Raw genomic sequence first — 13656 nt, forward strand, 5'->3', positions numbered from 1 at the left:
GCCAAGGGAAACCACACTGTGAGATCTCCTTGCTAGCTTCAGCTCGCCATCTGAACTGCCTCTTCCCGTCTCACGGTGTCTTCTCCCCGAACTGGACATGATTTCAGCTTCCTGGGAGCACGTTGGTCTCCACGACAGTTGACGGCCCTGACGTCCACAAGGGATAACCCAACCGACTCCTTGGTTTGTAAATAGGGACTGGAGGCCCCCTGCTCCATGATGTCTAAAAGAGAAACAGGGTGTGTAACGAACCACACACACACACACACACACACACACACACACACAAAGTGTCTAGAACTCTGTCTCCTGGCCCCACTTAGCAGAGCCGTAGAATGATGTCCCACCAAGATTTTTTCCGTGAGAGCCCTTCATATGCCCGAATGAACTTGCCTGAGCAGGGTCGCGTCATGCAGAGGCGGGGAGAGCTCTCATTCTCATGGCATGGTGGGCGCAGGGGTAGGGTTCTGGACATGTTCTGAAGTCGTCCAGGTGAAGGAGGGCTCCTCGGATGGGGTTTTGGTGGACAGGGGTTCTGCGAGGGATTCTGAGAGGGGCACTGAGGCTGCCGAAGGACCACAAGGGAAGGGCACCTTTGGTGGGTGAATTCCTAAGGGCTTTTGGTGCCCCTGAGGGTGGGGGATGACCTTGACTGTGAGAGAGGGATTATCCAGGGACCTACAGGTGGAGTCCAAACTACAGTCATTTCAAGGAACATCAGACTCCACTCTCCTCTCAGGGACCTGAACTTTGTGGCACAACCATGATGTCCAACATGGTCTGACATGGTGACAAATGAAACCCAATCACAAGCACGGCCTATTGTGAAGAATTTTACTAGTACGGGATAAAAAGTGTATGCAGCGGAATTTAATAAATCATTTCATACAGCATAATACATAAAATAAAATAAGTAAAATAACCCCCCCACCACTTCCCTACCCCCCAACAAGACGTGATGCATCTTCCCGATGTTCAATGATGCCAAGAGGAGGTGAATCCTCCGAGTCCATGGAATGCGATGGGAAAAGCAGCAGGGAGCTGGGAGTCGCAGATGTGCACACTCCGAAAGTTCTCCCAGTCCTACGGGCGCCAGAGCCCGCTGCCAGGAGGAGCGTGGAGGCTGGGCTGGGTCCTTGGGAAGGTGGTGGGCAGCAGCTCTCCAGTGGGTCCTGCACCGGCAGCAGCTATTGCTCTCCCAGCACTGTGAACCGACAGCAAGGTCACGTGCGCCCTACTGGGCTCGGCATGGAACTCAGATGCAGGCGCCAAGGCCCGCCACCACGTGCATGCGCAGTGGCCACCACAGGGTGTTGGCGGTAGGGTGGCGGGGTGCAGAGCCCAGGCCACCTCCCCAGGGTGTATGCTTAGAGGTTCGCCAACTCTGCAGGCGAGCAACTGTCGGCGGAGGCACACTGACCTGGGCTCCTAGCACCCGCTTGGGTGCACACCCTGGTCCCCTCTGGTCCTGCGGCATCTGCAGGACTGGCCAGGAATACAGGGCCAGTGGGCAGCCCAGGGCCTGCGGGGAACACTGGCTCCTCAGGGTGCACAGTAATGGGGGACAGCACAGAAAGCCGAGACAGCTTCCCCAGGAGTGGCACCAGGACCGCTTCCGCAGGGCCTTCGACAGGGGCGCCGGCCTGATGACCGGGGGGAAGCTGCTGCTGTCCAGCCTGGACTTTGGAGTGTCCGACGCGGACATCCAGCAGCTGTTTGAGGAGTTCGGGCCTCTGAAGCAGGCCGCTGTCCATTACGACCACTCTGGCCGCAGCCTGGGAACAGCCCACGTGCACTTTGAGCGCAAGGCAGACGCCCTGGAAGCCAGGAAGCAGTACAACGGCGTCCCTTTGGATGGCCGCCCCCTCCACATCCAGATCCTCACCTCGAAGATAGTCACGCAGCCCAGGCCGGTACCGAGTGTCAACAGAGGCTGGGTGACTACAAACCGAGGATCTGGAGTTGTGCTGCGGTGGCGGCAGCGGCACTTATGGCCGAGCCCGCGGAGGCAACAGGCGTCCAGGCAGGCGCACGGGCAGCCATTCAAAGCGACACATCTCGGCGGAGGAGTTGGAGGCCCAGCTGGACGCTTACAACTTCATGAGGGGCCCCAAGCAGTTGGATGCCAAGCAGGACGCTTACAGCGCGATGAGGGGCACCCAGCAGTTGGACTCCCAAAAGGGCGCTTACAACTCGATGAGGGACACCAAAAGGATGAATGCCCACCTGGGCGCTTACCATGCCAAGAGGGACACCAAAAAGTTGGACGCCCAGAAGGATGCTTACAGCGCCATGAGGGACATCGAGGAGTTGGACTCCCAGCTGGACGCTGACAGCGCGATGAAGGACGCCGAGGAAATGGACGCCCTGCTGGACGATGATGATGCGATGATGGACACCAGCTAAAGCACCAGCAAGTCAGTGTGCGCGAGGATGGCCAGGGACCTGGGGCCAATGATGGAGTTGTTTCTTCTGTTTGGAAATAGGATATAAAACTCCTAGAAAGATTTTTCATTAACTTTTATTTTATTAAATAACTCTGAAAAAGACCTGTTTTGTGCCGAGTCATTTTCGGGATTCATTTTACCGGTTGCTGTTTTCACCTTGGCCATAATCACCCGAAAATGTGTGGGAAAAGTAAAGCAAACAAACAAACAAAGAAACAAAAGAACTCGTTCCCTCCGATAAAACAACAACAACAAAATACCCTCCTCAGAAAAAAAGGTTGATCCCGCCTTTCCAATTTCTGAGGTTTTGGCAAGCCCAGGTGGTCAGGCCTGGATTTGGTCTCTGGGTGGGGGTCTGACCATCCATCTACAGAGTGAGCGGGGTGTGGGGAGGGTTAGGGGTGGGGGGTAGCGGGGTGGGCTTAGGCGGGGTGACAATCAGATGGACAGGCCAGGACGTCATCTTTGGCTGTGGATTACAGAATTTGGGTGGACTGGGGCAGGGGCTGAAGAGCCCGCCCCGCCCTCTGCTGGTCGAGAAGCGTCAATGCAAGCCCCCCTCCTGCAACCTCCTGTGGGGAAAGCACAGACAGGTGACTGGTCTTCCCAATTTCTGGCTAGACCCTAGGCGGGAAGGACGTGCAGGGGGCGTAGTCTTTGAGAAGGCAGGGCCTGAAGGGTGTTCATGGATGGCGACGGACCGTTCAAAGCAAGGAGTGTCCGTGCGGGACTGCGGATGTACACGCACAGACGCACACGCTCGCGCGCAGTCAAACTCCCACACCCACAGGCACACACCTATCCCTCCCGCCTCCAACCCCCCCTCCCCGCCCCCCGCGTCCCCCCACCACACACACACACGAACACACACACACACACACACACACACACACAAACACACACACGAGAGCAAAAGGTCCCGCTAACAAGATATCTGCCAAGGGAGGCACGCCTAGGAGATTTTCCGTGGCTTTGTCTGCTTTTAGCCTTTCCTGAGCCCACCAGAGCCTGTCTAAGTATGTATTGCCCCCTCTTCCACCGAGAAAAAACGGCGATGCTCTCCCGCAAGGCATGGAGAAGGAGCCCTACAGGCCTCCTTGGGCAACTGCCCTGTCTCCCAAGTCCTCCCCCAAGCCCAGTGAATCCCTTGGGCGGGCCAGTGGCGCCCTCTCCTGGTCCTGCAGCGCAAATGCACGCCTCCTCTCCTAAACTTGAGGCCCAACAAGTGATGTTGGTCCTGGGGGCGGCTGACAGGCCCAAAGGCTGCTTTGAATCCTCCCACCACGCTCTGGTGATGTAAAAGAAAGCAGGGTCCTGCGTGCTGAGCTTCTCAGCCCTAGGCTTGTTGTCTTGGTCCCTGTCGCTGACCTCCTTCTCCAAAGGAGCTTTCAGGGGAGACGTCTTCCCAACACGAGGTCCCAGGACATAGAAGCCGCTGAAGCACCTGGCTAGAACCTGGCTAGGCTGCTGATCCACTGACCGCCGTCTGCGTGTCATTTCTTATTGGCCGACTCTGGTCTTCTCCTGGGGCCCGGGTCACCCCAAAACACGGAGAGAGCCCCCGGGAGGTGCGGCCGCTCTACGGATCCCTGACCCCGCTGGGTCACTCGGACTTGTAACGTGTGGACTCACCGCCACTGACTGCACCGACTGCTGGCCCTAAGGTTGAGCAAAGGGGACCCGGCCCGGGTGACACGGTGCCCGTGGGTGGAGTCCCGGGCCCTCCCGCCCTGGCATTGCCCTCCTGCCCAGGTCCTGATTTCGCGGTCCGGGACTGGATTGCGGTTCTCACGCCCCTGCTGTGGGGAGGGGCTGCTCAACCCAAGTCCTTCGGTCCTTCGGTGTCTTGCGAGTGTTCTGTGTATGCCCATATTGTGCTCTTCAGTTCATAAGTATACGTGTACTGAGCGTGTCCACGTCTCCTCGCCCAAACTGAGGAGTCCTTTGGCACCATGTCCTGTGTGCATTATAAATTCGCTTCCACACTCAACTATGCCATCGTCACCTTTGATGGGCGGCACATCTCCCACCGAGACCTAGGAAGCAGATTTTGGGGAGAGAGACGCTGAAAGCTGCCAAGTGCGACCTGCAGATCAGCAACTCGCAGACCTCGGAAGAGTACACTGATGATAATGCTCTGATTCTTAAGAATACATCTGTCCTTGTTAGAAGAATTCCTATTGGAGGTGTGAAATCTACAAGCCAGACGGACGTTATACGTCGAACTGAACCAGCGATGGGAACTTCAAAAGTCACTGACGACTCTTCTGCACCTATGTGTCTGGCCCAGCTTACAAAGACTGCCAATCTGGCTGAAGCCAATGCTTCTGAAGAAGATAAAATTAAAGCCGTGATGTGGCAGTCTGGCCGTGCATACGACCCCATCAATTACATGAAGAAGCCTCTAGGTCCACCACCTCCATCTTACACCTGTTTCCGCTGTGGTAGACCTGGCCATTATATTAAGAATTGCCCAACCAATGGGGACAAAAACTTCGAATCTCGTCCTGGGATTAAAAAGAGCACGGGAATCCCCAGAAGTTTCATGATGGAAGTGACAGATCCTACCATGAAAGGTGCAAAGCTCACCAGCACCGGAACATACGCAATACCGACTATAGAGGCAGAGGCATATGCAATTGGGAAGAAAGAAAAGCCACCTTTCTTCCCAGAGGAGCCCTCTTCGTCTTCTGAAAAGGACGACCCTATCCCAGACGAGTTGCTCTGACTCATCTGCAAAGACATCGTGACTGATGCCGCTATCATTCCCTGCTGTGCGAACAGCCACTGTGATGAGTGTATAAGAACAGTGCTCTTGGAATCAGAGGACCATACATGCCCAACGTGTCATCAACATGATGTCTCTCCCGATGCTTTAGTTGCCAATAAAGCCTTGCGACAGGCTGTTAATAACTTCAAAAATGGAACTGGTGGTTCTACAACAGGACTACGGAAACCGTTACCACCACCACCACCGCCGATACCGCCTAGGAGACCACTCCTTCAGTGGAATCGACAGCCTCTGATGAGATCTCCAATATTAAGACAGCAAGATCCTCCGATGATTCCAGTGGCGTCTTCATCAGGCCACCCAGCTCCCTCTATACCTTCGTTCACTTCTAATCAGTCTTCCTTAGCCCCTGCTGCGCCTGGAAATTCATCTACCCGAGTGCCTGTACCCGATGTAACTGCAACCGTCTCCATATCAGTCCACTCGGAAAAACCAGATGGGCCTTTCCAGGATTCCGATCATAAAATATTGCCGGCCACAGCCCTCGCCTTCGAACATTCAAAGGGAACCACTTCAATAGCAATGACTGCCCTTGTGGAGGAGGAAGGTTACCAGGTGCCTGTGCTCGGAACCCCATTTTCGCTTGGACAGTCACCACCTGCTGGGTATAGCGTCCCTACTCCCGGGTTCCCTACAGCACCAGCCAACTTTTCCACACCTTGGGTATCATCAAGAGGGCAGACTGCTCACTCAGATACCATCCCAACAACACAAGCACCACTTCTGTCCAGGGAAGAATTCTACAGAGAGCAGCGACGGCTAAAAGAAGAGTCTCAATATCCCTACAGTGTTTCCGCATACTCCGGAAGTCCTTCTGCCAATTTATCAGCACCTTGAGTATCATCAGGAGTGCAGACTGCTCACTCAAATACCATCCCAACAGCACAAGAACCACTTATGTCCAGGGAAGAATTCTATAGAGAGCTGCAACGGCTACAGGAAGAGTCTAAGTCTAAATATCCCTATAGTGGTTCCTCATACCCCAGAGGTCTTTCTGCTTACGCAAAGTCAAGACGTGGTTCAGGGCGCTCACATTCTCATTCTGGATCACCTAGCCATTCACACTCTCATTCCTATTCGCGATCACTGCCATGCCCCAGAACAGGCAGAGGCAAAAGTCGAAATTACCGCCCAACGTCTAGGTCTAGAGCTCATGGGTATCGTCGTCGATCTGGGTCAAGGTCACCACTATATAGGCGACATCCTTTGCGATCAAGGTCCCCTCAAGCATTTAGGGGACTGTCTCCAAATAAACGCACTGTACCACAAGGGGAAACAGAACGTGAATATTTTAAGAGATACAGAGACGTTCCACCATCCTATGACAGAAAAGCTTATGATGGGAGGAGTGTTAACTTTAGAGACCCATTTGTAAAAGGGCATCACCGAGAATGGGAGAGGAAATACAGGGAGTGGTACGAAAAAGGCTACAAAGGTTATGCTGCTGGAGCACAGCCTCGACCATCAGCAAATGGAGAGAACTTTTCTCCAGAGAGCTTTCTACCACTTCATATCAGGAATTCTCCCCTTACAATGGGCCGCAGAGAAGATGATTTGGGTGGGAAAAGTCGTAGAAGTAGAAGCATAGGTGCTAGCAACCATCCAGAAAAGCTTTCAACAAGAGACAGCCACAATCAGAAGGACAGTAGAAAGTCAAAAGAGAAGGAGAGGGACAGTGCTGCAGGAGATGGTTCAGGACGTAAACATACAGATCTTCGAAGGTGGAAGAAAGTGAAGGCTTTCTAAACCCAGAGTTGTTGGAACGTTCTAGAAAATCAAGAGAACCTACAAGTTCAGTGATGAGATGCCTCCCAGGGCCTCCGGTTTGGGAGAGAGTGGCATTCCAGGTGCACCCCTTCCCCAACTCCAGGGCTACACCTCCGGGGATGCTGGGGTCTCCCACCACTGGGTGCTGACTGCCGGAATAGGCCCAGCCTTGAGTTCTGCAGTGTTCCATGCAGAACCCCTAAACCTAAACTTCACAACCCCATCCCTAACCCAAACTACCCTGACCCTCACCCTAACCCAAACCTGACCATGAACTGACACTGACCCTTATGTTAACCCTGACCCTGACGCTAGATCTGACACTAGCCCTGACCCACTATACCCTATGCCCTGGCGTCCACCACCTGGGTTTTCCCGCGGAAGGCCCCGCAGGCTGAATGGCAGTGAAACGGGGACTGGAGATTTTTTTTTTATTTTTTTTCGTGTGTGTGTGTGTGTGTGTGTGTGTGTGTGTGTGTGTTTGGCGGGGGGGGGGGGGGTAGGTGCGGGGGGATTGGGTGTGACTGAGGACTGAGTGGATGTACCCAGAACACTATTTGTGGACCTGGACACTTGAAACCCGGGAACTCTGAAAGCCTAAAAGAGGCGAGTACTCCAGGGACAACAATGGGGGATTCATTTTCTCTTTGTTGTTCTTGCTGTTGTTTTTGCAATTGAATGTATCGGGGGAGACATCGGTCAATAAAATGAAATGGAATGCCATAGGATAAAATGGAAGGTGTAAACACATAAGATGCTTTGCATTGTGGATGAAAAGGGGCCACATGCTCACCTGACCCACTCCCGGGAGGCCTGGCCTGGGCTTGTAAACTCAGACACCTAAAGAGATCACCCAGGATGTTCTGAAAATAAAAGTCTTTTAAAAGTAATAAGCAGTGTATAGTGAGTGTGTAGTCACGCCCTAGGCCGGGTATCTTCCCTGAGAGAGATCATCTATGACCTTACTGGTATCTGAGCCTATTATCTTTCTATGCCTCTAGGATCACATGTCTTTAGACTCGTGAAGGCCAAGGTAACAAGTCACTTTCCTTTTTTCCAGTGCCCTCAGGACACAGGCCAGGGTCCCAGGGTAGAGACCACAAATTCCCTCGTTGTTAGTTTTGTATTTTTTTTTTAAATCAAGGGACACATGAATAAGCAAGTGGAAAATCAATTTCCTGTCCATCTCCCTCTCCCTCCCCTCTCCCTCTCCTTCTCCCTCTCACTTCCAATCTGTTTTTAAACAGCAACAGCAAAATGGCCCTAGCCGGTTTGGCTCAGTGGATAGAGTGTCAGCCTGTGGACCACGAACCCTCCCGCGTTCGATTCTGGTCAAGTGCCTGGCACGTGCCTGGTTTGGGGGCTACAACCCCAGTGTGGGGTGTGCAGGAGGCAGTTGACCGGTGATCCTCTCTCATCGTGGATGTACTGTCGCTCTCTCCTTCTCCCTTCCTCTCTGAAATCAATAATGATATATTTTAAAACACACACACACACACACACACACACACACACACACACCAATGTCACAAAGATATTTATCCACTTCCGAATAGAAAAACGTACACTTGTGCAATGTTTTGTACTTGCATTTTGTGCTATCCAAACGCGGAAGTTAAAACGCAGGATTGGGTTGGCAGGGAGAGGATTAAAGAGAGGGATTGACCTTTGCCATTTCACAATGGCGGCAGCCACCCTAACTGGTTTCGCTCAGTGGACAGAGCAACATCCTGTGGACTAAAGGGTCCCAGGATCAATTCCTGTCAATGGCATATACCTTTGTTGTGGCCACATCACCAGTAGGAGGCGTGCGGGAGGCAGCTGATTGAGGTTTCTCTATCTTTGAGGTTTCTAATTCTCTATCCCTCTTCTTTCCACTCTGGAAAAAAAAAAATCAATAAAATATATTTTAAAAACAAAATGGCAGTTGCCAAGTTACTGGGGCCAAAATGGCGGGAAGTATGCCAGGGTCACCCGCATCACGGGACAGTGCATGAACACTAAGGTAGAGATCCACCTCATGGGCCGCATCCACCAGCCAGATGGTGAGATCTTCTGCAACTTCAAGGAGCTCTCCAGCGTGGTCCAGTAGATTGGCGAGCAGGTGATCTGGGAGCAGCAGCAAGAACTCGGGACTAAGGAAAGCCAGGGACATGGCTGGCAGGACCCTGCCCAGGCGAGCGTCGGGGAGTCCAGGGCTGCAGCTTCGGAGGAGCAGCCTGTTCCATTTGTTCTGCCTGTTAGCCTGAGCTCAGGACCCCAGAATTACCCCATAACCGCAGGATTTGTTCCTATAGCGAGCATAGAAACCATTGCTGTAAACTTCCCTACGTACGTCTTTACCAGGTGCCGCCCTGGAGTCTTCATCCGGTTCGATGAGAACTACTCCGAGTTCATCTGGCTGGCGGCAAAATGCTTCATCCTGTTCGGCAGAGTCCAGAAATCCTTCCAGAAGGTGGAGGCACCATCCCCACAGGTCTTCCTGGAGATGCTCTGGAATATTCAGTCCGGGCCCCCTAGGAGGAACAGCTTGCATACACTTTGAAGGTGCAGCCCTGGAGTTGGGGAAGGGGAGCAGCTGGAATGCCACTCCCACCCAAACTGGAGGCCCTGGGAGGCATCTCGTCACTGGACTTGTAGGTTCTCTTGATTTTCTAGAAGGTTCCAACAGCTCTGGGTTTAGAAAGCCTTCACTTTCTTCCACCTTCGAAGATCTGTAAGTTTACTTCCTGGACCATCTCCTGCAGCACTGTCCCTCTCCTTCTCTTTTGACCTTGTACTATCCTTCTGATTGTGGCTGTCTCTTGTTGAAAGCTTTTCCTGATGGCTGCTAGTACCTATGGTTCTACTTCTACGACTTTTCCCACCCAAATCATCTTCTCTGAGGCCCCTTGTAAGGGGAGAATTCCTGATATGAAGTGGTAGAAAGCTCTCTGGAGAAAAGTTCTCTCCATTTGCTGACGGTCGAGGCTGTGCTCCAGCAGCATAACCTTTGTAGCGTTTTTCGTACCACTCCCTGTATTTCCTCACCCATTCTCGTTAATGCTCTTTTACAAATGGGTCTCTAAAGTTAACACTCCTCCCATCATAAGCTTTTCTGTCATAGGGTGGTGGAACGTCTCTGCATCTCTTAAAATATTCACGTTCTGTTTCCCCTTGTGGTACAGTGCGTTTATTTGGAAACTGTCCCCTAAATGCTTGAGGGGACCTTAATCGCAAAGGATGTCGCCTATATAGTGGTGACCTTGACCTAGATCGATGACGATATCCATGAACTCTAGACCTAGACCTTGGGAGGTAACTTCGAATTTTGCCTCTGCCTGTTCTGGGGCATGGCAGTGATCGCGAATAGGAATGAGAGTGTGAATGGCTAGGTGATCGAGAATGAGAACGTGAACGCCCTGAACCACGTCTTGATTTTTCGTAAGCAGAAGGACTTCTGTGGTATGAGGAACCACTATAGGGATATTTAGACTTAGACACTTCTTGTAGCCGTCGCTGCTCTCTATAGAATTCTTCCCTGGACATAAGTGGTTCTCGTGCTGTTGGGATGGTATTTGAGTGAGCAGTCGGCCCTCCTGATGATACCAAAGTTTTTGATATTTTGGCACAAGGACTTCCGGAGTATGCGGAAACACTGTAGGGATATTGAGACTCTTCTTTTAGCCGTCGCTGCTCTCTGTAGAATTCTTCCCTGGACAGAAGTGGTGCTTGTGCTGTTGGGATGGTATCTGAGTGAGCAGTCTGCCCTCTTGATGATACCCAAGGTGTGGAAAAGTTGGCTGGCGCTGCAGGGAACCCGGGGGGAGGGATGCTAGACCCAGCATGTGGTGACTGTCCAAGAAAAGATGGGGTTCCGAGCACAGGCACCTGGTAACCTTCCTCCTACACAAGGGCAGTCATTGCTATTGAAGTGGTTCCCTTTGAATGTTAGAAGGCGAGGGCTGCGGCCGGCAATATTTTATGATCGGAATCCCGGAAAGGCCCATCTGGTTTTTCCGAGTGGACTGATATGGAGACGGTTGCAGTTACATCGGGTACAGGCACTGGGGTAGATGAAATTCCAGGCGCAGCAGGGCTAAGGAATACTGATTAGAAGCGAACGAAGGTATAGAGGGAGCCGGGTGGCCTGATGAAGACGCCACTGGAATCATCGGAGGATCTTGCTGTCTTGACATTGGAGATCTCATCTGAGGCTGTAGATTCCGCTGAAGGAGTGGTCTCGGAGGCGGTATCGGTGGTGGTGTTGGGGGTAACGGTTTCCGTAGTCCTGTTGTAGAACCACCAGTTCCATTTTTGAAGTTATTAACTGCCTGTCGCAAGGCTTTATTGGCAACTAAAGCATCGGGAGAGACATCATGTTGATGACACGTTGGGCATGTATGGTCCTCTGATTCCAAGAGCACTGTTCTTATACACTCATCACAGTAGCTGTTCGCACAGCAGGGTATGATAGCGGCATCAGTCACGATGTCTTTGCAGATGAGACAGAGCAACTCGTCTGGGATAGGGTCGTCCTTTTCAGAAGACGAAGAGGGCTCCTCTGGGAAGAAAGGTGGCTTTTCTTTCTTCCCAATTGCATATGCCTCTGCCTCTATAGTCGGTATTGCGTATGTTCCGGTGCTGGTGAGCTTTGCACCTTTCATGGTAGGATCTGTCACTTCCATCATGAAACTTCTGGGGATTCCCGTGCTCTTTTTAATCCCAGGACGAGATTCGAAGTTTTTGTCCCCATTGGTTGGGCAATTCTTAATATAATGGCCAGGTCTACCACAGCGGAAACAGGTGTAAGATGGAGGTGGTGGACCTAGAGGCTTCTTCATGTAATTGATGGGGTCGTATGCACGGCCAGACTGACACATCATGGCTTTAATTTTATCTTCTTCAGAAGCATTGGCTTCAGCCAGATTGGCAGTCTTTGTAAGCTGGGCCAGACACATAGGTGCAGAAGAGTCGTCAGTGACTTTTGAAGTTCCCATCGCTGGTTCAGTTCGACGTATAACGTCCGTCTGGCTTGTAGATTTCACACCTCCAGTAGGAATTCTTCTAACAATGACAGATGGATTCTTAGGAATCAGAGCATTATCATCAGTGTACTCTTCCGTGGTCTGCGAGTTGCTGATCTGCAGGTCGCACTTGGCAGCTTTCAGCGTCTCTCTCCCCAAAATGTGCTTCCTAGGTCTCGGAGGGAGATGTGCCGCCCATCAAAGGTGACGATGGCATAGTTGAGTGTGGAAGCGAATTTATAATGCACACAGGACATGGTGCCAAAGGACTCCTCAGTTTGGGCGAGGAGACGTGGACACGCTCAGTACACGTATACTAATGAACTGAAGAGCACAATATGGGCATGCACAGAACACTCGCAAGACACCGAAGGACCGAAGGCCTTGGTTTGAACACCCCCTCCCCACAGCAGGGGCGTGAGAACCGCAATCCAATCCCGGACCGCGAAATCAGGACCTGGGCAGGAGGGCAATGCCAGGGCGGGAGGGCCCGGGACTCCGCCCACGGGCACCGTGTCACCCTTGCCGGGTCCCCCTCGCTCAACCTCAGGGCCAGCAGGCAGTGCAGTCAGCGGCGATGAGTCAAAACGTTACAAGTACCAGTGACCCAGCGAGGTCCGGGGTCCTTAGTGTGGCCGCACCTCCCGGGGGCCCTCTCCGTGGTTTGGGCGGACCCGGGCCCCGCGAGAAGACCAGAGTCGGCGAAGAAGAAATGACACGCAGACGGCGGTCAGTGGATCAGCAGCCTAGCCAGGTTCTAGCCAGGTGCTTCAGCGGCTTCTATGTCCCGGGACTGGGTCTTGGCGAGACGTCTTCCCTGAAAGCTCCCTTGGAGAAGGAGGTCGGCGACTGTGACCAAGACAACAAGCCTAGGGCTGAGAAGCTCAGCACGCAGGACCCTGCTTTCTTTTATAGCGCCAGAGCGTGGTGGGAGGAGGCAAATCAGCCGCTCGACCAATCAGCCGCCTCCTGGGCTGTGAAGTCACAAGTTGGGTGCACATGCCCCCAAGCTAGGCCCGGCGAAAGTACCGAAAGGAAAGGTCCTGCTGAACCTGATATTCATTCCTCAAAGGGAATGGGCCGGGCGAGGGTGGAGGGTGGGGGGTGCGGGGGCGGAAGCGGGTAGACACGAGACGCAAACACACAGCATGACGCTGGCCTTGGAGGTCATGGGAGGCAGAGGCTGAAGTTGGTGTGAATAAAATGTGTATGGTTTTGTATATTAGCGTGCCCCCTACTGGCCCTTCCCCACTCAGGTCAAGTCCAGGCACCAGCCTCTGGCTGCAGGAGAGTGGCTTGCATTGGCGCTTTTCGACCAGCAGAGGGCGGGGACGGCCCCGCCCTGGTTCACCCGACCCCTCCCCCTTCCCCTGCCCCATGCTCCCTCTCTGGATAGATGGGATGGTCAGGCCCCCGCCCACAGGCTGGATCCATGTCATTTCTATTTTTTTATTTATTTTTATTTTTTTTTTATTTTTGCTAAAAGTATTACAAAGGGTATTACATAAGTGCCCTTTTCCCCCCCTCCCTTGACAAACCCCTGCCCTCCCTTACCCCCCAGTGTCTTATGTCCATTAGTTATGCTTATATAGGTGCATACAAGTCCTTCGGTTGATCTCTTACTCCCCTCCCTCCTGTCCCCCAA

General features: G+C 52.7%; 2 pseudogenes; one reads left to right on the forward strand and one right to left on the reverse strand.

Moving 5' to 3' along the window:
• The first annotated feature begins 4399 nt into the window (after positions 1-4399).
• Positions 4400-9097, forward strand: LOC139014297 (E3 ubiquitin-protein ligase RBBP6 pseudogene; annotated as a pseudogene).
• A 290-nt stretch (positions 9098-9387) lies between these two features.
• Positions 9388-12268, reverse strand: LOC139014298 (E3 ubiquitin-protein ligase RBBP6 pseudogene; annotated as a pseudogene).
• Positions 12269-13656: the final 1388 nt, after the last annotated feature.

The sequence above is a fragment of the Myotis yumanensis genome, unplaced genomic scaffold (assembly GCF_028538775.1).
Source record: "Myotis yumanensis isolate MYYU_CA2020_CCGP unplaced genomic scaffold, mMyoYum1.0.hap1 SCAF_7, whole genome shotgun sequence".
NCBI classification, from domain to species: Eukaryota; Metazoa; Chordata; class Mammalia; order Chiroptera; family Vespertilionidae; genus Myotis; species Myotis yumanensis.